The 22,663-nt window shown below is 42.2% G+C and overlaps 1 protein-coding gene across 3 annotated transcripts in view; it reads left to right on the forward strand.

The window, feature by feature from the left end:
* Positions 1–22,663, forward strand: part of TMEM178A (transmembrane protein 178A) — a 205,050-nt gene that overhangs the window by 120,858 nt on the left and 61,529 nt on the right. For all 3 annotated transcript variants that reach the window (XM_070429096.1, XM_070429095.1, XM_070429097.1), the window contains one exon: positions 9,987–10,082. The gene's annotated coding sequence lies outside the window, so the exon portion shown is untranslated. The remainder of the gene's footprint in view (positions 1–9,986; positions 10,083–22,663) is intronic.

A 22,663-nucleotide genomic window follows, 5' to 3' on the forward strand; every position in this document is an offset into this window, starting at 1 on the left:
ATCTAGCAATGTAGGGGGTAGGTAAATGTGAAAAATAACCAAGGATAAATGACTGGTAAGCCTACGATATACCCAGTGCTTGATGAGCAATTTGGGAAAGGGAGGTGACAGACTTCTGGATGGAGCTTTGTAGAATCATTAGAAGTTGACCAAATAAATGGAAAAGTGGCATTGCTATGTGATTCTGTTATTGGCATTTGACCTTTTAATGGGATGTGATGGGGCTCTGCCTACACATTAATCTTTATTTTCAAAATTTTACTATACGGCTTTTAAATTTGACAAGTGTTTTCTTACAGCTGGTAAATCTGCATGCTACACACAATGTATGGGATTGGATGGGCAGTTTTGCTCTCTCCTTGTCAGTTTAATTTCTCTTTCTCTCTACCCAATGGGTATGGGGGTGGTATGTTCTTATGCATTTTAATTGCTTATCTATTACAAAGTATACTTATGTATTTTTGAAGAGGAAATAATGATTTATATAAGCATAGACAGTGAGAGTTTAAAGGGATCATCTGGTCTAACCTCCTCATCCCCCCTCTTCCATTTAAGGTCACACAGCTTAAGTAGGACTAGAGCTGGAATAATAATGATGATGATAAAGATTGAATAATACTGACAAATTTCACAAACATCATTGCATTTAATGTTCACAAAGATCTTCTGAGTCTCAAAGTATTATTACACCCTGCTTATGAGTGAGGAAATGAAATTATAGCAATGCAAAGATATTTGTTTAGAAATACAGGGTGGTGTAAAAGTAGGTTTATAGTTCATATGGAAAATAATACAATAATTAATAAATAATAATACAAGAATAAACTGTGTTTCACATATTCACAGCTGTAAACCTACTTTTCCAAACCCTGCATTCTGTTAAATCTCTAGACTTCCAGTCAATATTTTCTCAATTACTCAATGAAACCTCACTGGTTTTTGTTTGTTTCATTGAATTATAATTAAAAATACTTTCCCAAGCTAAGATCTGGGATTTTTCTTTTTAAAGAATTAAGATAAAAGGCACACATGGTATCTGGCACTAATCTATGATTTTTCTATATTTCTTATAGTCTGTATTACAAGTAATATTTCCTATGCTCCTTGATCTTAAACTGCTTTGTATTATTGTCTAGTCTGTGTATACATGATTGGTGTCGTCTGAGCGAAAAGCTTTTACCCTGCTCAAAATCTAGTAAATTTCTTTTGCACCCCTCTTTGTGACTTCTCTTAAGTTCATCAAACTGTCAGCTCTTTCCCGCCTTTCCATGGCAGACTGCCAGATTCATGCCTTTAGCTGTTCTTGTCAGCTGTTGCAGCAGAATTTTTGCAAAAATCTTGTAAACAGTGTGTCGCAATGTCAGTGGCCTCTGCCTCTAATGCCTTCCTTCTCTTCCTTTTAAAGAAATGCTCAGGCCCACCCCACATGGCTCAGTGGTTGAGCATTGACCTATGAACCAGGGGGTCACAATTCAATTCCCAGTCAGGGCACATGCCCAGGTTGCAAGCTCAATTCCCAGTGTGTGGCGTGCAGGAGGCAGCCAATCAATAATTCTCTCCCATCATTGATGTTTCTATCTCTCTCTCCCTTCTTCTCTGAAATCAATACAAATATGCTTTTAAAAGAGAAATGCTCAGTCCCTTGTTTTAGGGGGTGGACCATTTCACCTTTCTTCTATGTGCAGCCAGGCTTTTCTTGTGCATTTAGTAGAAGCTGACCCTGAACTTTTCACAGTCAAAGGCACTTCTCCTCATGCTCTCTAAATCTCTTGCTTTCTTAGTTTCCATTAGGATCCCTAAAGGGAGTGGTTTAATGTTGACATGGATCATGGGCCTCAGAGTCAAAGTCCTATCTTTGAATCCCGGTCCTGCCACTTTTTGGATGGGTCATCTTGGGCAAAATTCTCTAGCCTTCTCTGTAAAATGGGATCACACTGTCTATCCAGTGGTCGGCAAACTCATTAGTCAACAGAGCCAAATATCAACAGTGCAACGATTGAAATTTCTTTTGAGAGCCAAATTTTTTAAACTTAAACTATATAGGTAGGTACATTGTTATTAACTTAATTAGGGTACTCCTAAGGCTTAGGAATAGCCACATTCAAGGGCCAAAGAGCCGCATGTGGCTCTCGAGCCACAGTTTGCCGACTATGGGCCTATACCTGCCTGGCAGAAGTGGGAAGATGAAATTAGATGAGAAAGTAATTAGAATAGCACCAGATACAGGTGGTTACTTAAAAAAAAAAGTTGCCGAAGCCGGTTTGGCTCAGTGGATAGAGCGTCGGCCTGCAGACTGAAGGGTCCCAGGTTCGATTCCGGTCGAGGGCATGTACCTGGGTTGCGAGCACATCCCTTGTGGGGGATGTGCAGGAGGCGGCTGATCGATGTTTCTGACTCTCTATCTCTCTCCCTTCCTCTCTGTAAAAAATCAATAAAATATATTTAAAAAAAAAAAAGTTGATTTCCACTTTTATTATTCCGGTCAATTTTCTTTCTTTGGTTGATATTTCTCTTTGTTGCCATATTAAACATCTAGTCGCATGTCACAAACTCCCAGTGCCTTCTCTCTTTTAAAACAGTTTAAGTTAGTTGTTTTGTTTGTTTTTGTCTAAACTAAGAGTTTTGATATATACTACTCTTTGACTTCTTTAGGTTAAATAGTCCCTCGGGTCATTCTGCTGACCTATTTCGTTACTTCATATTCTCATATAGTCTTACATATTCTAACTCCATATGTAACCTGATAAATCAGTTCCAAAGAAGTTAATTTTAGTTAAGATGGTGGAAAAATTGGTATTATCACTTTGCAGAGATATGTTCTGGTAGTTCTATTGGCTCATTTCCCATTTTTTCTCAAGCTCTTAGAAAATACATCCACATAAATAATTCTCTCATTCTGTATTATTCATATTAACTTCATAGACTGTGATTGATTGTTTCCAATCCTATCCCCTTTAGTTGAGAGTTAGTTGAGATCCCTTTCCAATTCTAATGCTTCTTTTTATATTCAGGAAATTTGCCACTTAAAAAATATTTATTAATAGCACCCACCATAAACAAATGCAAGGGACACAAAGGTATATAAAAGATTGTCTATCATTTAAGGAACTCAAATAAATAAGTTGTTCCTTTCTTATTTCTTTAAAATATATTTAACTCCTTATATTTTTATGATCATTAAACTTGGCTTCTTACATAAATGAACATATAGTCCTACGTTCTTGGAATAATTCTTACCATCAGGATTTTCACCTGCAGTAAGGTGGGAAAAAATTTTAGATGGTTTCCAAGAGAAGTGGTTTGTGGTTTGGGTATAATTTGCTTAATACTTACACATGCCTATTTTGAAAGTAGTTGTTTCAAGTTAAAACACTGCGGCTATAAATGAGAGTGGACTACTTGCTTCATGCTTAGCTGCCATAATTGGTATAGAGAGCGCCTATTCCAGAAGCATACAGCCAGCAAGGAGTCAATAGTTAAATGGAACAGAGAGCGGGTGGGGAAAATGTCTCAAGAAATCTTTGAATACACTAATAGCCTTCACCTGGAATGTTCCCCTCTTCTACAAGAGCTTTTGCAGTTAGAGTGCAGTGGGACCAGTCTTCACAGTGCGAGTGGATGGTTTCTCCATGACTGCCCCAAGCTCAGCTATTTCCCTACTGGCCTTTGGAGTATGGAAAGTTCATTCAATTAGATTCAGCAGTGTTTTAAGAAGTTCAAGGCTGCTTATTTAGATGTTATTATGTATGTCTATTGTCCATAGATAGAGAATCTATCCTATGAGCAAAGTTTGCTATCTCATCCCAACTAATTGATTCAAAACTAAGAGTTTATAAGGAATCTTAGGGAGGATAGGGCCGGACATGAGCACATCCATTCCCAACAAGGGGAGGTGTAATTCACCCTGCCTTGTCTTTGGGGGACAGCACATTTGAGTCTTAGAGAAGCGAGAGTAAATATAATTGGTGTTGACAGAAAAGCTGTACAAACAAATCATGATTGATTAGGTAGTCCCCTACAGCTGAAGAGAATAAAACGGGGGTCCATGGAGTGTTGCTTTGCATCTGTGGTCTCCTACCCTCTCACACCCAAGACTCTCAGGCACCCTAGGGAGGGAACCGTGTTTGCCATGGAGCATTATCTTTTCTCTTCCCATTAACTCTCCTGTTAGAGCTGCAGTGCTGGCAGTGGTCCTGAGCCGGGCTTTGGAAAGTGGGCTGGTTAGCAGGAGCATTTTCCCCGCAGGCAGATTCGGTTGCCTTGGTGAAGTCCCCATGAATCTGAAGAGTGGCTCATCTGTTTCCAGCTGGGGATCACTGGTGCTCACCCAGGCGTGGTCCCAGGAAACCAGAGGGTGGGGGGAACTGGTGGACTGACTGGTACCAGCAGAACTGTGAACCCTTAAGAAGAAGCAAATAAGATAGATAATTTTATCCATTACAATTCCAGGAGAACATATTATTGGGGGGGAAAGGCATTCAGAAATGGGTTTTCAGTGTCAGAGGCCTGGGGTAGAAATGGCAAGATGAGAGGGAGGAGGATAAAGGGAAAGTGAGACAGAGAGTAAAGGGACTGAAGGTAAGTGGGATAAGAGATTCTTAACAATTGCCTTGGGTGTACAGAGCTGTTTAAAAAAGACTTTAGGCCCAGCTGGCCTGGCTCAGTGGTTGAGCATTGACCTTTGAACCAGGAGGTCACAATCAGGGCTGGGGAGGGACGAGGGAGGTTGGCCAGCTGGGGAGGGACTGCAGGAGGATTCCAGGTTTGATTCCCGGTCAGGACACATGCAGGCTCAGTCCCCAGTGTGGGGCCTGCAGGAGGCAGCCAATCAATGATTCTCTCTCATCGTTGATGTTTCTATCTCTCTCCCCCTCTCCCTTCCTCTCTGAAATCAATAATCTATCATATATAATAAAAGTCTAATATGCTAAGTGTCCGGTCATCTGTTCAACCAATCAAACCGTAATATGCTAATGACATGCTAAGGCCACTCAACTGCTTGCTATGATGTGCACTGACCACCAAGGGACAGATGCTCCAATTGGTAAGTTAGCTTGCTGCTGGGGTCTGGCCAATCAGGACTGAGAGAGACAGACTGGACATGCCCTGGAGCCCTCCCGTGGTCCTTCCCTGGCTGGCCAACCTCCCATGTCCCTCCCTGGCCCCAATTATGCACTGGTGAGGTCCCTCAGCCTGGTCTGCACTCCCTCACAATCCGGGACTCCTCAGGAGATGTCGGAGAGCCGTTTTCGGCCTGATCCTACAGGCCAGTCCGAGGGACCCCACTGGTGCATGAATTCGTGCACCAGACCTCCAGTATACTATATAATAAAGATATAATATGCAAATTGACCATCATGCCCTCACACAAGATGGCCACCCCCATGTGGTCACAAGATGGCCGCCACAAGATGGCCAGCAGGGGAGGGCATTTGTATGCAATCAGGCCAGCAGAGGAGGGTAGTTAGGGGTGGCCAGGCTGACAGAGGAGTGGTTAGGGGGTGATCAGGCTGACAAGCAGAAGCGGTTAGAGGCAATCAGGCAGGCAGGCAGGCGAGCGGTTGGGAGCCAGCAGTCCCGGATTGTGAGAGGGATGTCCGACTGCCAGTTTAGGCCTGATCCCACATGGATCATGTCTAAATTGGCAGTCAGACATCCCCCGAGGGGTCCCAGATTGGAGAGGGTACAGACTGGGCTGAGGGACCCCCCCTCCCCCCCCCCCCCCGTGCAGAATTTTGTGTACTGGGCCTCTAGTCCTATCTAATAATAGACAAACAGGGTAATTGACCATACCTTCGCTACGCCTCCCATTGGCTAATCAGCATGATATGCAAATTAACCGCCAACAAAGACGGCGGTTAATTTGCATATGTAGGCTCCAAGCGGTGGAGCGAAGACTGAAGGCGAGCCGCAGCCGGGAAGACGGAAGACAGAAGGTGGCTCCAGCCGGAGCAAAGGCCTGGGTCCTGGGTGCCGGAGGAAACCCGGTGCCGGCAGCCAGGAGAAGGGAAGGCCTATTGCACGAATGTCTTCGTGCAACAGGCCTCTAGTATATATATAAAAGCCTAAGCGACCGTTATGACTGAACGACTGAAACAACCGGACAACCAATTGGTAGCTATGATGCGCACTGACCCAGACCTTGATGCTGGGGCCCTGATAGCCCCAAATCTGGTTCACCCACACTCTGGACTGAGACAGGAGGGAGCCCAATTCTTCATGGAAAGGCCATTGGTTAGCTTGCTGCTGGAACCCTGACAGCCCCGGATCTAGCTCACCCGCACCCCGGATCCAGACAGAAGGGAGGAGGGAGCCTGATTCCTTGTGGAATTGGCTGTGGGTTAGCTGGCTCTGGGGCCAACCTCCCACAGTCCCTCCTCTGGCTGGCTGGCACCCACATTGGCCCCGATCGCCGGCCTGGCCGAGGGACCCCACCCGTGCACGAATTCATGCACCAGGCCTTTTTTTTTTTAAAAGACTTTATGCCTTTATAATTTGCTGTGTAAAACTTTTTGCCCTGCTACTTTAAGTAAGAAATTCACAATAAAGATCTATATTCTGCTCTTTCCAGTGTGGGAGTCAGTAGCCATATGTGGCTGTTGAGCCCTTAAAGTGTGGCTGGTTCAAATTGAGATGTGTGGTAAGTTATCATACACACTGGATTGCAAAGACTTGGTATGCATAGGAGAATGCAAAATAACTCACCGATGATTGTTTAAATTGAATACTCGTTGAAACAATAATATTTTTAATATATTAGGTTAAAGTATATTAAAATTTATTTTACCTGTTCCTTTTTATTTAAAAAAAAAAATGTGGTTACCAGAAAACTTAAAATTGCCAATGTGGCTCACATTATGTTTCTATTGGACAGCACTGATCTGCACCATTCTTCAGAGCTTCTGGAGTTAGGTTTCAGTCTTCTATAGGGGTGCCACAGGGTTGTGCAAGCAGACACGCACACCCATGTCTGTTGATGGCCAAAATGGAAGGGAGGGTCAGACTTGATATATCTCAGGCCCCCAAAGGAGCACTTGCCAGCAGCCTTTGGTAAGTATGCGTGTATGCTGAGACCTGCAGACATTCAGAAAGATTCAGAACCAGAGAAACATCTGGGAGAAATGGTGCCTGGCTTAAATATCTCAAAAGGAGACCAAGTTTTCCTATAAGAAACCTCAGAGGGCAAAGATTGGAAACAAACAGTGAGGATCCGAGGGAGACTGCGGCCTTCTGTTGGGCGTAACCAACCAGGTTATTATGCCTCAGTAAGAATGCCTGGGAGGGAGGAGCGAGAGGGAAAGAAGGCAAAAAGGAGGAAAAAGGAGAGAAAGAAGGAAACACAGAATTAAATTGAGAAAAACAGCTTGGCAAGACTAGACATGGTTCGTATGGTTTTAATAGGTCTTGTGAGTTTGAAACAGCCTGAGAAACAACCACTCCATGGAAAGAAATCCTCTGTAAAAGCTACACAAGCTAAAGGAAAGCTCAGCTTTCCTGAGTGTCCAGGAGCAGCAGTCTTGAGTTTGTTGTTTTGAAGCTGCCCTCATCTTGGTTAAGAAGGGATTGAGGAGAAAGGAGCATTTGCGTAAGTGATGAGATAAAGTGGCTCAGGAAGTCCTCAAGGTCTGGACATTTCCTTTCGCCCTCTTCATGGAAGGTCGGGGGGTGTCTGGTCTGAAGGCATCCCTGGCTACATCCCTGGAATGGTATTATCATATAGAATTGTATGTAACTTAACTATCCAGAGCATAATTGGGCCCTTGCACTAACCAGAATAGCATCCTTTATGTCACTTTAAGGCAAGAAAAGACACACATTTTAAAGTTAATAGAAACACGTAAGACCCAGAGCAGAGTTCTGAGCAAATTCCGTGCAGTTTCTTATCCTGTAACTCCTGTGTCGATGGAACTGGGCAACGAAACAAATGTTCTAAAAAATGACCTGAGGCACCGCAAGGGTTTGAAGTGCCTCACAAATCATCAAAGGAAGATTAAATTATGTCCTGTCCTTCCCAAAGCCAAAAAGTGAACTACTCATATCTTCTAGAAATACTAGGAGTTGCTCTGGGAGCTAACACTAAAAACATGGCAGTTTAACCCCACATCTATGTAACCAAAAGGCCCCGCTCTTAAAGTTTTTCAGTTAAGTGAGGGGTCTTTTGCTTGTATGTGTTAGATATCCTCTGAGGAGAAAGTTAACTCACACCAGCGGCATTGGTCTACCTGGGACTAATTAGAAATACAAGTTCTCAGGTTCCACCCCAAACCTACTGAAAGGAATTGCATTTTAGCAATATTTCCAGGAGATTCATAGGCACAGTGAAGTCTGAAGCACTGGCCTAGGGGAGTGACAATCTCTTGGAAAGGAAGGAACCCCTTTTCCCTGAACAAGACCTCTGGGCACCACAACAATTTCTTCCATACGTATTTTATGTTCTAGGCTAGGGGTGGGGAACGTGGGGCCTGTGGGTTGTACTAGTATAAGGCCCTCAGGCTGGATGTTCTGCACCCCTGCAAGAACTTTACATTAACATCTCATTTAATAGTCCCATCGAGGCAGAATAAAAATTAATCCCATTTTACAGATATGGAAACTGAGATACAAAACCATTAAGCAATTTGTCCAAACCCACAAACACTAAGTAGTTAAAGTAGGATTCGCATCTAGGCTGCCATTTATTGGCCTTATGTTACAGGACATTATTTAGCCTTTCATACTGAAATGTTGAGCCATTTACAAGGTGGGTAGATGTGAAGTTCTGTGGGTCTTACCACCATGAGTTTTCTTTATCTTCTCTAGAAGGCCTGGAATTTCCTGCTTGAAATTCCCACAGAATCTAGATCAGCGGTTCTCAACCTGTGGGTCGTGACCCCTTTGGGGGTCGAATGACCCTTTCACAGGGGTCGCCTAAGACCATCGGAAAACACATATATAATTACATATTGTTTTTGTAATTAATCACTATGCTTTAATTATGTTTAATTTGTAACAATGAAATTGGGGATCACCACAACATGAGGAACTGTATTAAAGGGTCGAGGCATTAGGAAGGTTGAGAACCACTGATCTAGATGATGCAATGACTTCCCAAAGTCACTCACAGCAGAGTCCTGGGTGACATTTCACCTTATGTGTTAAAATAAAAAGAAAATACCAGAAAGAAAACTGAGGTTATAAAGTTAATCTGAAATCCCATCTTTCAGAAGTAATCTCTGTGAAATCAGGAGGTTTACTCTTTTTTAAAATATATATATACTAGAGGCCTGGTACAAGAAATTCTTGCATTCGGGGGGGGGGGGGGGGGAGCTGTCCCTCAGCCCAGCCTGTGCCCTCTCCCAGTTAGGGAGCCCTCGGGGGATGTTCGACTGCTGGCTTAGGCCTGCTCCCCACCTAAGCCGTCAGTGGGACATCCTTAGCACTGCCACAGAGGCAGGAGAGGCTCCCATCACTGCTGCTGAGCTCACCAGCTGTGAGCCCGGCTCAGGGCTTCTGGCTGAGCAGTTCTCCCCCTGTGGGAGTACACTGATCACCAGGGGGCAGCTCCTGTGTTGTCTGTCCCCTGGTGGTCAGTGCACATCATAGTGACCGGTCCTTCTGCCATTTGGTCTATTTGCATATTAGCCTTTTATTATATAGGATTTTTATTGATTTCAGAGAGGAAGGTAGAGGGAGAGAGAGATAGAAACATCAATGATGAGAGAGAATCATTGATCTGCTGCCTCCTGCACGCACTGGCCTACTGGGGATCAAGCCTGCAACCCAGGCATGTGCCTTTGACCAGAATTGAATCCTGGACCCTTCAGTATGCAGCCTACGCTCTATCCATTGAACCAAATCGGCTACAGTTTGAGGATTATTATTATATGATTCAGGATAGATATCTCAACTAAAGGTGGGGAGAGGAGGGATACAGTGACATGCCTCCTTCGACCCATCAGAGTCTCACATTACACCCATTCTCTGTTCTATTCTTTTCTTTTCCACAGATGAGGCTCTCTCTGCTTGCAGGGAATAAAAATGGCCACTCCAGTCCTGATTTGATAACATCCTTCAGTTCATATGTCAACAATCATGTGAGCATGGTTTGTATCTCTTACTTCCAATTCTCTAGTCCGAGAAATACAGGTTCTTAACTGGTTCCTCACATCAAGCAGCCAAAATCAAGTTGTAATTAATACAGCCAGAAAGTCCCCCTTTTTGGTAGTGATTATGGGTGGGGTAATTCCAAATAGTGGATTGTGTACTAGGCAACCATGTCCAAATGTGTCTACTATAATTTTTAATATAAAAATGAGATCATTCCTCCTGTAACTATTTTTTCCCCACTTAATATTTTGCCAATATACTTCCTTGCCTATAAACACTACTGTACCTCATCAGTGTAGTACCCATTGTATGGATCTGCCTGTTTGCTCAACCATTTATTATTGCTGGTTATTCTTTCCTCCAGGTATTAGACAATATGGTTAATGTTGTTATAAACAGCCTTGCCATAAATCTGTGTGCCCAGTCTTACTCATTTTTTAGGATAGATTCTTTTTTAAAAAATATATTTTATTGATTTTTTACAGAGAGGAAGGGAGAGGGATAGAGAGTTAGAAACATCGATGAGAGAGAAACATCGATCAGCTGCCTCCTGCACACTCCCCACTGGGGATGTGGCCGCAACCAAGGTACATGACTTTGACCAGAATCGAACCTGGGACCCTTCAGTCCGCAGGCTGATGCTCTATCTGCTGAGCCAAACCGGCCAGGGCTAGGATAGATTCTTAAAAAGCAAAATTGTTAGGTTAAGAAGTTTGAACATTTTTAAAGCTTTAGAAATACATTCCTTCTGGAAAAGCTGTACCTGTTCATACTCCTACCAGCAATATAGAATGCTTGTCTTCCCGCACCCGCCCCAGAACTGGGAGTTATTCTTTTTTATCTTTGTCAATTTGATAGGCAAAATCCAAGCTTATTGTCCTTTTAATTTCTATTATTTTACTGAGGTAGAATAGTTTTTCATGTTCATTGGCCTTTTGTATTTCTTCTTGTGCAACATACTTCTTTTTAAAAACTCAACTATACTTTACACAGTAAAAATATTTCAGCAGTTGTCATTAGTTGTCTACTTGATCCTTACTTTAGTTGCAATTTGTGACTTACTTTATTTGATTACCCCCACATAAAGATAAATCACCATTACACTGTCTCCCTTAGGATAATATTATTTGAGTCTTTTGTCTGTTTTTTAAAATCTTTATTGTTGAAAGTATTACTAGTACATATGTCCCCTTCCCCCCCACCATTTACTCCTTGTAGCCTGCCCCCTTCCCCTTCCCTAGGCCTTTACCACCCTATCTTCTATGTCCATGGGTTATGCATACTAGTATATAAATACAATTTTTTTGGTTAATCTCTTCCTACCCACTCACCCATCCCGCCCTTCCCTCTGAGATTCGTCAATCTGTTCCATGCTTCTGTGTTATTTGAGTCTTAAAACAACACATAAGGATAAGCCTTTAGTTGGGTATACATCACTGTCCCATCAAACCTTTATAGGGATATTCTAGAAGTGGGGAACTGATCTTCCAAGTGATGTGATAAAATGCCTGGACACCCATGTACGTTGGAATAGTGGGGTTGGGTGAGGAGAGACTGTGAGAGGCGTCAAGTTTATCCACTCCCAAGGCAGTTGAAGTTCTTAAAGGAAGAGAGTTTTTCTTACCAGCCTGGTCTCAGGAAAAGGGAGAGAAATCTGCATGGGAAGCTGACTGCTTATTTTTAATCCTTGCTTTACATCTAGCATTGAAAGGATGGACCCCTATCTGCTATTAAAGTTGAAGTGTGGGTAATTTTGAGTCTCCTCACAATTATTTCCTGAGATTTTAAAATGATTCCGGAGAGAAGACTCCCCAGATATCAGATTGAGGAGAGATCAGGCTCACGGAGAATCACAGGCGAAAGCATTTTGAGGAATGCACGATGGTACAGCCTGGCTGCACAGCGCAGATGTCCTTCTGTGTAGGCAGTAGCCTCTGTGATTTGATTCAGTAGGGTTTCCCAAGCTCCTCTTATGATAAAGACCATCTGATGCATTTACTAAAAATAGACATTCCCAGGCTCCACTTCATCCAAGACCCACTAATTTAGACTCTTCAGGAGAGGGTCTGATGATTCTACACCAGGGAAGTTGGGAAAATACCAATTTAAAAGGTCTGTGGGGAGGCCTCTTGTAGGAGTCAGCTTTTAGGATGTCCATGCAGCCTATAAGATCCTCACCAACACAACTCCCACGCCTGATAGGACCCTAGCATTGATGTGTGAACTATGTCACCTCTAAGTCCCTGGCCATGCTAGGAGCCAGGCTGTACCAGTCAGATGATCTCTCCACAAACTAAAAAACAAAACAAAAAACAAAAACTACACCTTTACTAGACCCTTTAGGTTGAAGATCAATTGACGTTAGTAGGTCTTCTATTTTTAAAATGCAAATTCTTCTGGAAAGATTAAGGCTATCAAACATTTATAACAATATAAATTACTTCAACCAGATTGGTGCAAACTGAGGGAATAGGAGTGTTATTTGTAGGGAAAATTTGGTCAGTGAACTGAGTCACAGTAATGGTTTTAGAAACCAGTCGGGGAGCATGAAGATTGGATATTATTTCTATGTGGTGTGTACACGTTTTCTCCTTGTGATAGTGAGTGTGCAAGTATTTTCTATTTCAACTGATCTGTCCACCGTCTGTGACATAGCGTGGATGTCAACATGGCATTTAGGATCTGTCAGATTGCTTTTGTTGCTGTAAATAATACTTGGTTAGGATTCTGGAATCAAAGTTTAAAAGCATGGATGGGTTATTTGAAGATAACTCCATGGTCTCAGTGGATAGACACAGTGTTCATTCACCTAGTTAATCCATTGCACATTGTGTGTTTAGGCCTTGTTCATCACACAAGGACAAGACAAATTCCTCAACAGAGATTTGGCAACAGTTCCCTAACTCTTAGGGCGGCATGCATATCTCATCTGGGTATCTTGATCCTTTGTCCCTTTTTGTTCATGATTAAAGGGCTAATGGACTCTTCCATGAGGTTGTCTCAGTGTTCCGTTATTATCACAATTTCTAGACTTCCCTACAGAGTCAAAAAGTTGCTAAAAGCTTACCTTCTGGTTCCTGAAATTTCTCTTCTGCTTCCTGGACATTTAGTCCTTTTTTACTTTACTATCTTTTTCCCCCCCTCACTCTTCTCTTTATTATTTCACTAGAGGCCTCTTGCAAGAAATTCATGCAAGAGTAGGCCTTCCTTCCCCCAGCTGTCGGCGCCGGCTTCCCTCTGACACCCAGAACCCGGGCTTTCCTTGCAGCCCCAGCTTCGTCCGGAAGATCGTCTGGAAGGACTCCGGAAGGACGTCCGGTCTAATTAGCATATTATGCTTTTATTATTATAGATATGTGGAGCATGTGAGAGGGGAGATTTTATTATCTCCCAGGAAGGCTTGCTGTTGAACAGGGAAATACCGACTTCCCAGGAAAAGGTTCTTCACATTGTTCTTCTTTAAAGAAAGCCTGAAAAACTTGGAAGGAGTTGAAACCACTGAACTTTGAAGATGTTGGCAAACCTTTTAGGATCTGATACATCCCTGACTTTCACCTTTTATTGCCATGTCAAGGATTCATTTCATCATTTTAAGGGGGCTTCCCTTCCTTTGCCAGGGAGATAATTTTGAATTTCACTCTAAAATCCCCAGAAAGCTAAAAGTATGAGCTTAGTCTAGGTTGTTTGATACAATTACCATTTTGTTGGATGGTCTGTGTGATACATTTAGAAAAGGAAGGTCTGAGGGCTGGTCTTGGGAGTCCACTCCTAGATCCCTGGCTCAGTTCACAGGGAAAACACGCTGCAAGGAGGACATGACTAATCTCTTGGAGCCAAAAGGACCCCGAGGCTGCATTTGGCCTGAGAATGGCTGGCCGTGGGCCCCTGACATTGAGTGGTTCTTCTGCTGTGGCTTGGGAAGGCATGTGAAAATGGAACTTAGAAAATCTGTGCTTTATGATACCTTCTTGATGTGGGGTGAATGTGTGCAGAGATTTGCATGTATAATGAATTCCTGTTTAGTAACCCTACGGAGATTTTCAGGATATTTTGCAGATGTGAACTCCCAATTCTCACTACATCTATGCATTTGTTTTTCTAATAGATGGCTGGGCAAACATAAAGAGAGGCAATGACTTGTCTGAGATCACCAAGTTAGTGCAGTAGGCAGAGCTGACAGATGGCTTAACCCTGCCCCATCCCTTGCCCAGCCAGCCTACCCCCACACTTTATCTTCCATGACAACTGCCATTCATCGTACCTGAGGATAACGGAAATTCGAATGCAGATGAAGGAAAAAAAAATAGTTTCAATCCAGTGTTCTCTTAGCATTTAATTCCAAACCTGTGCTGTTGGATTAGCAGCACCCTCGTGACTTAATAGCGTCATGATTAAATCAAGTCTAAAGACAAAAAGGATATGTACAGCATAGTAACACCAATGCATATTTGGGGAGAAAACTACCGACTCAAGTGCAATATACATTTATTTCAACTACATGAGCTATAGCGGCTGCTATTTGTTTCTTTCTGTTCACTCAGGGATTAAATTGAGTTTAAGCAGCTTGGAACAGTTTGATGACTCCTTCTTCAGCCACGGAAGGTGCCAGGTGTCCTGCCTTCAGAATCTGACAGCCTATCTGTGAGGATAACAAACCACAACTAAGGTCCTTTGGCTCTTTTTAGGCCAATCTACAGGCTGATTTATGCTAGACTTGGCGGTGACTTGAGAATCAGAATGATGCAGAGCTAAGAACATGAGCTTTGGAGTCAAATGGTCTTAGGTCCCAAAGCTGCCACTTCACAATGATGTGAATGGGAACTTCCCGAGCAGTCTCTTTCAGGTGAGGATTAAACAGCATATGACATGCGGATAATAATAATGATAGTAGTAATGATGATAATTATTAAAGCAGCTACCATGAAGTGAGGGCCTATTACAACCGACCACTGTGCCAAGTGATTTCACTTAATCTTTGCAACAGGAGGAAGGAGGTACTACTAATTGATGTATACCTAATCAACATCAGTTGCTTTCTTCTTTACTGAACAAGGATTTACTGAGTGCGGGTTACATGCAGACATTGTACTAGGTGCTGGTGATTCACAGTCAGATAGGCCATAATCCTAGGGGGGTGGGAGAAAAGACAAAGGAAATACAAGGACAATGGCTATCCAGGGCATGATGGCAGCAAATGGAGAGGAGACTATAAAACAGACGGGGAGTCGGGAAATGCTGAATCCCTGTGTAGCCAGGCTATGTAGCCAGAGAGATTGCTGACTCCTAGAGGTCATGGGCTCTGAGTTCAAGTCCAGTGCCCTCTACTAACCCCTGCTTCCTGGAAGGGTATCATCCTAAGACAAGGCTCTGTGCAGCTTCTTCCCAAGGAAAGGATTACTTTAAGAAAAAAAAAAAACACACACACACTGATGGCGAAAGTTTTCAAATTCATAAAAAAACTGAAAATAGAACAATAGACCCCTTTGCCAATCCCCCAGAGCTGACAGTTATCCACATTTTGCCACATAAGCTATGTGAAAAGGACACTGTCACTGGGGGGACACATACACTGGATCCTCTCCCCTCCCTCTGTCATAGAGACACTCCCCGATTGTAACAGGGATGTGAGTGAAGATCCTGTGATCCAACCTCCGGCACTGCTAGAGTAAAGCAGCCCATACATATGCTGGAGGAGCATCTCCTTTGAACCAAAAGAAAGCATTCTTCGTGCTGTAATCAGATGTGCATTCTACATATATGGTGCCTTTTTTTTTTCATCATTCGTAATGCCTGGTTTGGTGAACAATGCCTTAAGTCATCACGTGGTCAGTGTAGTATGGACATCTTTAACAAATGGGTTGGACACAATGGGCATCTTAGTTAAGATACTGGACCTCATAAGGTAACTGTTGTCACCCACATCTATTGCTTGACAACCATCTGGTGAATGCTAGATCTGATCGTGATATAGATTTTGTCTTTTTTTCTTCTTCTTCTTTTTCTCCTTCAGTCTCCATCCCAGGAGAGGAGTCTGTGTCAGATAGCATGCCCTGAGTGGCGATTCTGAAGGCAGGGGGAAAAAAAATAGTGCTTAGACTACTAAACCATGGAATTTATTTGTGATGCTTTTTTTTGGATTACAAAAGAATTGATTGAGCTTATGAAACAAGAGTAAGTCATTTCTGGAAGGGAAATCCTTTTTAGCATTCAGTAAAGAGAGCTACTGAAGTGTACTAAGGTTAGATAGAATAGGGCTGCTTTTGCTAAAAAAGAAGTAACAGGAGGAAGTGTTTTGGATTGTCAGACAGGAGTCTTAAGTTCAAGTCCCAGGCTATACTTTTGATGAGATAGGCATTTGGCAAGGCACTTTACTTATACCTCTGAATCTCGGTTTACTTACTTATAAAATATGCAAGATCTTCTAGTCTCCGATATTTTGTGATTTTTTAAGAGGCTTTAATGCAATGCAGTGGTTAAAAGCAGAGTCTTTTAAAATCAGATAAAGCTGGGTGTTAGGCCTGTGTCAGCTGCTTGTTAGCTGTGTGATCTTGCAAAACTCGGGCTTTCTGTTCTCCAATTTTGTCATCTGTAAAGCTAGTACAACAGTAATAGCTGCAGCCCAAACTTCTTATAAGATTAGCATAATGACTGGCACATTTATACTCTCAGTAAACGGGATCTATTGTAAGTATGTCTTCTTGTTACCCTTAATACCATATTCTACCTAACCAAATAGAGATACAGGCAGAAAAACAAAGCTTTTGACAAAATTTTATAGAAAAATGAAGCAAAATACTTATCCTCAGGTAACATTATTTTCAAAAGTACTTTGCTCTGATGTCATGCTAACATACATGAGGAAATGATGCATTAATAGCTCAGAGCCAAGACTATGGTTTATTTCTAATTTCATTCAGCATTCACTGAATGTCTTCTAGGTTCTTGACATTCTCCTGGCCTCAAAGATAACAAGGCAAATATGACATCTTTCTTGCTATTACAGGGCTTATAGTAGAGAGGGCAGAAGTGGACTTAAATGATATTGTCACATGACCATGTTATCTTTGAGGCCAGGAGAATGTCAAGAACCTGAGCACTCACTATGTGTAAAAATTCATTAATCCTCACAACAGCCATAGTAAGTGGATTCTAGGATAATTTTGCTGGTGAGAAAAACCAAGGGACAGACAGGTTGAGTAATTTGCCAGTCAAACAACCAGTACATGGCTAAATTGGGATTTAATCTCTTGCAATCTGACCAGAATCAAGCTCATATCCAGTAGTTTCTGAATGGCATGAGATACTTGTAGGCTCTTGCCAGGTAGTTCAGTTGATTAGAACATCATCCTGATACACCAAAGTTGCAGGTTCAATCCCCGGTCAGGGCACATACAAGAAGCAACCAATGAATGAATAAATAAGTGGAAAACAAATTATTGCTTCTCTCTCTCTTTTTCACTCTCCCTTCCTCTCTCTCTCTCTAAAATCAATTAAAAAGAGGTACTTGTAATAATTTTCTATTGTTTTATTAAATATTGAACTCAAGAAAATTAAATCACAGCAGACTGAAAATATAATTCAAACTTTTATTAAATGTCAGAATATTGGATCTTTGGAAGCATTTTGCTGCTGGGCAGTTATCCAGGTTTGAAGCATATATTTTCGTATTTGCTGCTATGATTATTGCATTGAGTTATAGTGACAAATCAGATTACACAGTGAGAAGAATCTCATTACTGACACTCACTCTTGAGGAGGACACCTTTTGATCTTGGTATGTGAGTTCAGATGTTGCCTTATAACCAGCAGGCCTTCTCCGAGCATGAATATTTCTTTTGAACTACCTGCTCTGTTGAGAGAGCTGTCATTTCACTTGGAACTGGTGAGTTCTGAAAGGGAAATTTATCCTTTTTTCCTTCACCGAGGTCCATGCCCACTGTAAATAAATGCTCTTGGTTTGTGAGTAAACCTGGAGATCCTATCTTAACAATTTTCTGTTTTGTTTGGAAAACCTAAGATGCTAACTATTCCACCATTTTTTCTTCTGGTCCTGGACTTAGTCTTGGGCAGAGGTCAGAGCTATCAGGGTCGACCAATTGGGGCACCCACCAGGTGGGAACGTCATAGCAAGGCCTTGACAAAGGTTGCTCAGGGTTGCAGGGAGTTCGGGAAATAAAAGCTCTTTTACTGTTGGTCTTACTATATTACAAAGAGTAATCTTTAAGTCTCTGTCTCCTCCAAGACATCCACATCACCTACTTCTTGTACCTATCTTTCTTCCTCTGACATTGTCCCCCCTGACTCCTTTAAGCTGGATTTTAAATGGTACCAATTCCAACCTCGTGTTCACTTCAGTTCCAAAATCAATTCTGGCAGGAAGTGTATCAGCCTTGCTTTCAAATTAGTTCACATCTCCAGCCTGGATGTCCAGGGACAGCCCACAAAGGCTAGGCTCTGGTGTTGGCTCTGAATTCTTCCTCATCGCCCAGTACCAAGCAGCAACCTCCTGCCTGACCTCACCGCTGAGCCTGCCCTAGGAATCTCTTGCTACCGTGTTCCTCCCTTTGGGCTGAAGTTCCACATGGCCACAAACTCCGACCTGTGCCTGACTTCATTATGGCCTTGGATGATTATGCCTCAAGAATGACTCTCACTGCCGAGAGCCAAGCGCCAAGTGTAAGCTGGGAAGGTTGGGCTGAATGCTCTGCTGCCAATGGGGGAAGTTACAGGAGTGAGTTCCGAAGACAGTCTCGAGGGACCACGATGTTCGCAATTCTAGAAAAGTAGTTGAAGCATCACCAAATGAGGGAGAAGAAATGCCATCAGCCTAGAGGTGAAGGGGTGGGTTGCTATACAAAAGAACAGGTGCCCAGAGGTGCCCAGATTGAACCTGGGACTGCAATGAGTGGCTGGTGAGCACAGAGGGCAGTTAGAGGTCTGGCGGGAGGTGGGGTGGGGTGGGGTGGGGTGGGGTGGACATGAGTGGGAAGAGTGAATCTTGCAGCTCTTTGACCCTTTACATGTGGGCAACTGTGCACCTGTCAGACTGGACTCAGGATCATCACGTTTGCAGCTGGCCCTCCTTGTACCTGGCTCATGATGCCCATTCCTGCCTGCCCTTTGCTGCCAAGGTCTCAGCGAGCCTCTTGCCTGCCAGAGTCTGGGCTCTGTCCCATTTTCAGTTTAATAGAATTGATGTTACCCAGTGCTCCCAGGACACATGGCATTGCTGTGTTTGGCTCTGGCCCTGATTACACCAGAAGGGAAAAAGAAGAGAGGACTGCCAACAAGGCCATTTCCTTCAACTGTAAGCCCCAGGGAGCCTCCTGCTTCTTATGAGTGACAAGCCTGAAAAAATTCTGAGTAGGATCTTTGAATTAGAATGTTTTATTTTATGTAGTCTATCAGAGAACATAGGTAGCAGAGGGATGAGATAATCTTTAATTGAATTCAGCAAGTGTTTATTAAATGTCTAGTATTTATCTGTATTACTTACATCTATAACCCTATTATAGAAGTCACAGGAGCAAAAATAATATAAAATGTGGCTCCAAACTTCAAAGGTATACCCAAAAGTCATTATAACTTACAATCATCTGATGCATATTAAATGTAACTCATATTTCAATATGGTTCAAAGATGTTGGTATACCATGACTCCAAGGGAAGTCCTGCCTGACTTATATATATATATATATATATATATATATATATATATATATATGATTTTTTCTTTCTTTATTGATTAAGGTATTACATATGTGTCCTTATACCCCCATTGTGCGCCCCCCCCACACTCATGCCCTCACCCCCCTGGTGTCTGTGAGAGAACCTTTGTTTTAGTCTTACTTTCCAGCATCAGTCTTTACAAGAACTCTAACTTTATGCTCTAAAGTTACACCATACACACACACACACACACACACACACACACACACACTTCTAAAAAGTCGGATCGGCCATAAAACTGGCCAATGAATAGCTACTGACTAGCTGGATGATCAGCCCATACATTGTTTGGCAAATTGGATCAAGTCACAGAAAAGTAATCTCAGATAAAGTGAATGATTTAACATAATTTACTTTCTCATAGTGAGAGGCTCTATTTAATTTTCACACCCCTGTGTCTGATGTCTTTTCATGAAATATTGTAGTCTACTTTTCAAAACTTCCCTGCTGGTGAAAGACATGCCTTTCTTTTTTAATACATTCTTAATTTCTGATCTATTGGAATAAACCAGGCCTGTGGGAAAGAAATGCATCGCATGAATACACTTTGTGAAGGTAAACACACAGAGGCATTCTGCTTTCTGTTAATTAATGACAGCTATGCCAAGCTTTTATAGGAAACCAATTTTACTTTGAACACCAGGGAGATCTTTGAACATAAGGAACATTTCAATTTAGAAAAACTATAGCACAGCCAAAAGTCCAAATGTAACAGGTGAATTACAGTTGGTCTAGAAAACAGGATGCATCGGAATTGGTCCATGAATGTTCAGTAAATACAAATGGACTCCTGAAAATATTTTCTTGAAGCTGAAGACTACTCTAAAAGTTGGGAATTGTTCCAGCATTTTCCCAGGCATTAGAGTTCAGATAAATAGGCTTGGACTGTGGGAGCTGAGAGGCTGGAGTTGGAGCAGCCCACGGGGTAGAAGTGTGGTGTGGGCGGATGAGTGATCGATATTCTCTGTCTCCAAATAGACTGAGTTTGACATTTTTGCAGAATGGGAGTTTTGTCTTCCTCTTATTTTTATTCATTAGAGAGTTATTTATGAATGCGCTCTAACTGTGACATGACCTCCATGGTATATTTAAAGCAACCTAGGCTAGTGTTGTCAAAAGTTTCATTGTACACACAGATGCCACAAGTCAGCAGGAATGCGGAGTTGGACAGGGTGAGAGGCAAACGATGTGAAGGTTGAGTCATTCTGCAGAGCCTGCTAGATAACCCCTCTTATGCAACGGGTTCTATTCTAGTGCCATTACCGACTCTGCACCATCCAGACTGCATCTGCCTTGGGCTTGTGCGTAATTGTCTGCCTGGAGGCGCAGTGGGTGGGAAAAGACTGATAAAAGTCAGGCAGGACAGTTTCTTAAAATGAAAACAAATGTCTAGGTTCTCTGAGCCCTCCCAAAGGTGGCTACCCTCTGACTTCCAGGAATCAATTCTACAGAAATGCCCAAACATGTGTCCACTAATACATAACAATGAAGTTAATTACCGCACCACATATAAGAACGATAAATTGGAAACAACCTAAATGGGAGGGGGCCATAATGACGATTCATTCATGCAACGGAATATTATAGAAATGGAAAAACAGCCAGACAGTTCTCTATAGATAAAGTTGTCCATCATAGATTGCTGAGGCAGAAACATTAAATTACGTATATGAAATGTGATCCCATTCCTCTGTGTTAAAAACTGTATATGTAGCCCGGCTGGCATTGCTTAGTGGTTGAGCATTGACCTATAAACCAGGAGGTGATGGTTCAATTCCTGGTCAGGGCACATGCCTGGGTTGTGGGCTCGATCCTCAGTGTGAGGTGTGCAGGAGGCAGCCAATCGACGATTCTCTCTCATCATTGATGTTTCTGTCTCTCCCTCCCTCTCCCTTCCTCTCTGAAATCAATAAAATATATTTTTTAAAAACTGTGTATGTAACAGTGCTACCTTTGGGGTTTGGAGTTGGGGAAGTTGAGAGAAGGATCCAGCTTTCCATGTTTGTGTTATTGGAAAGTTTGCAATTAATATGTATTACTTCTGTAACTAAATATATATTTGCAAAAGGAGATAAAAAAATTTAAATGCTTTCCAGTCAAGATTCCCACAGTAATTCCGGGATTACACAGTAGCCAAAAGGAATAAATCCATAATTACAAACAGCGGTTCTCTAGTAGCTCTAGGCTACTGGATGAAACTTTTTTCCAAGTGTATTTCTAGGATATGTGTTCTGTCTCCTGAAAGAAAGTAGGACTATAAGTCTGCATTGTTTATTGGGGGCTCCTTTATTCTAGTGGCTTAATGATACTATTAAAAATATACATTATTCATTTCCTATTTTGTAGTTTACAAAGCACTTTTTGCTTGAATCTTGAATAATACAACAAAGCTGTGAAGGGGTACTATTATCCTCATTTTCAGGAAAAGTAATTGAGGTTTAGGGAAATTAGTCGATGTGCTCTAAATCACACAACTAGTTGGGGCAGAACTGCAGTAGAAGGCAGACAGGGATTCCATCCCCAATTAGCCATTAATTCTAGATACATTACTGTTTTTCTAGGTCTCTGGATCCTCAACTATAAAACTGGGATGGGGAATTTTCTAAGGATAAAAGTATGCAATTATTTAAATGAAACCTTTTAGGCACTTTCTATCCCCCATTGAACTTTGGGACAATTCCATGGATGTGTTTAAAAATACTTACGTTGTCACTGGAAAAAAAAATGCTTATGTTGTAAAGACAGGGCAGACATTCTTCCTTTTAACACATTTCTCTGTAAGGTAAAAGCCTGTATATTTGTGGAGTGATTTAAAGGACAAATTATTGCAGATTGGTTGAAAGGAACC

This window comes from Myotis yumanensis, unplaced genomic scaffold, assembly GCF_028538775.1.
Source record: "Myotis yumanensis isolate MYYU_CA2020_CCGP unplaced genomic scaffold, mMyoYum1.0.hap1 SCAF_11, whole genome shotgun sequence".
Taxonomy (NCBI): Eukaryota; Metazoa; Chordata; class Mammalia; order Chiroptera; family Vespertilionidae; genus Myotis; species Myotis yumanensis.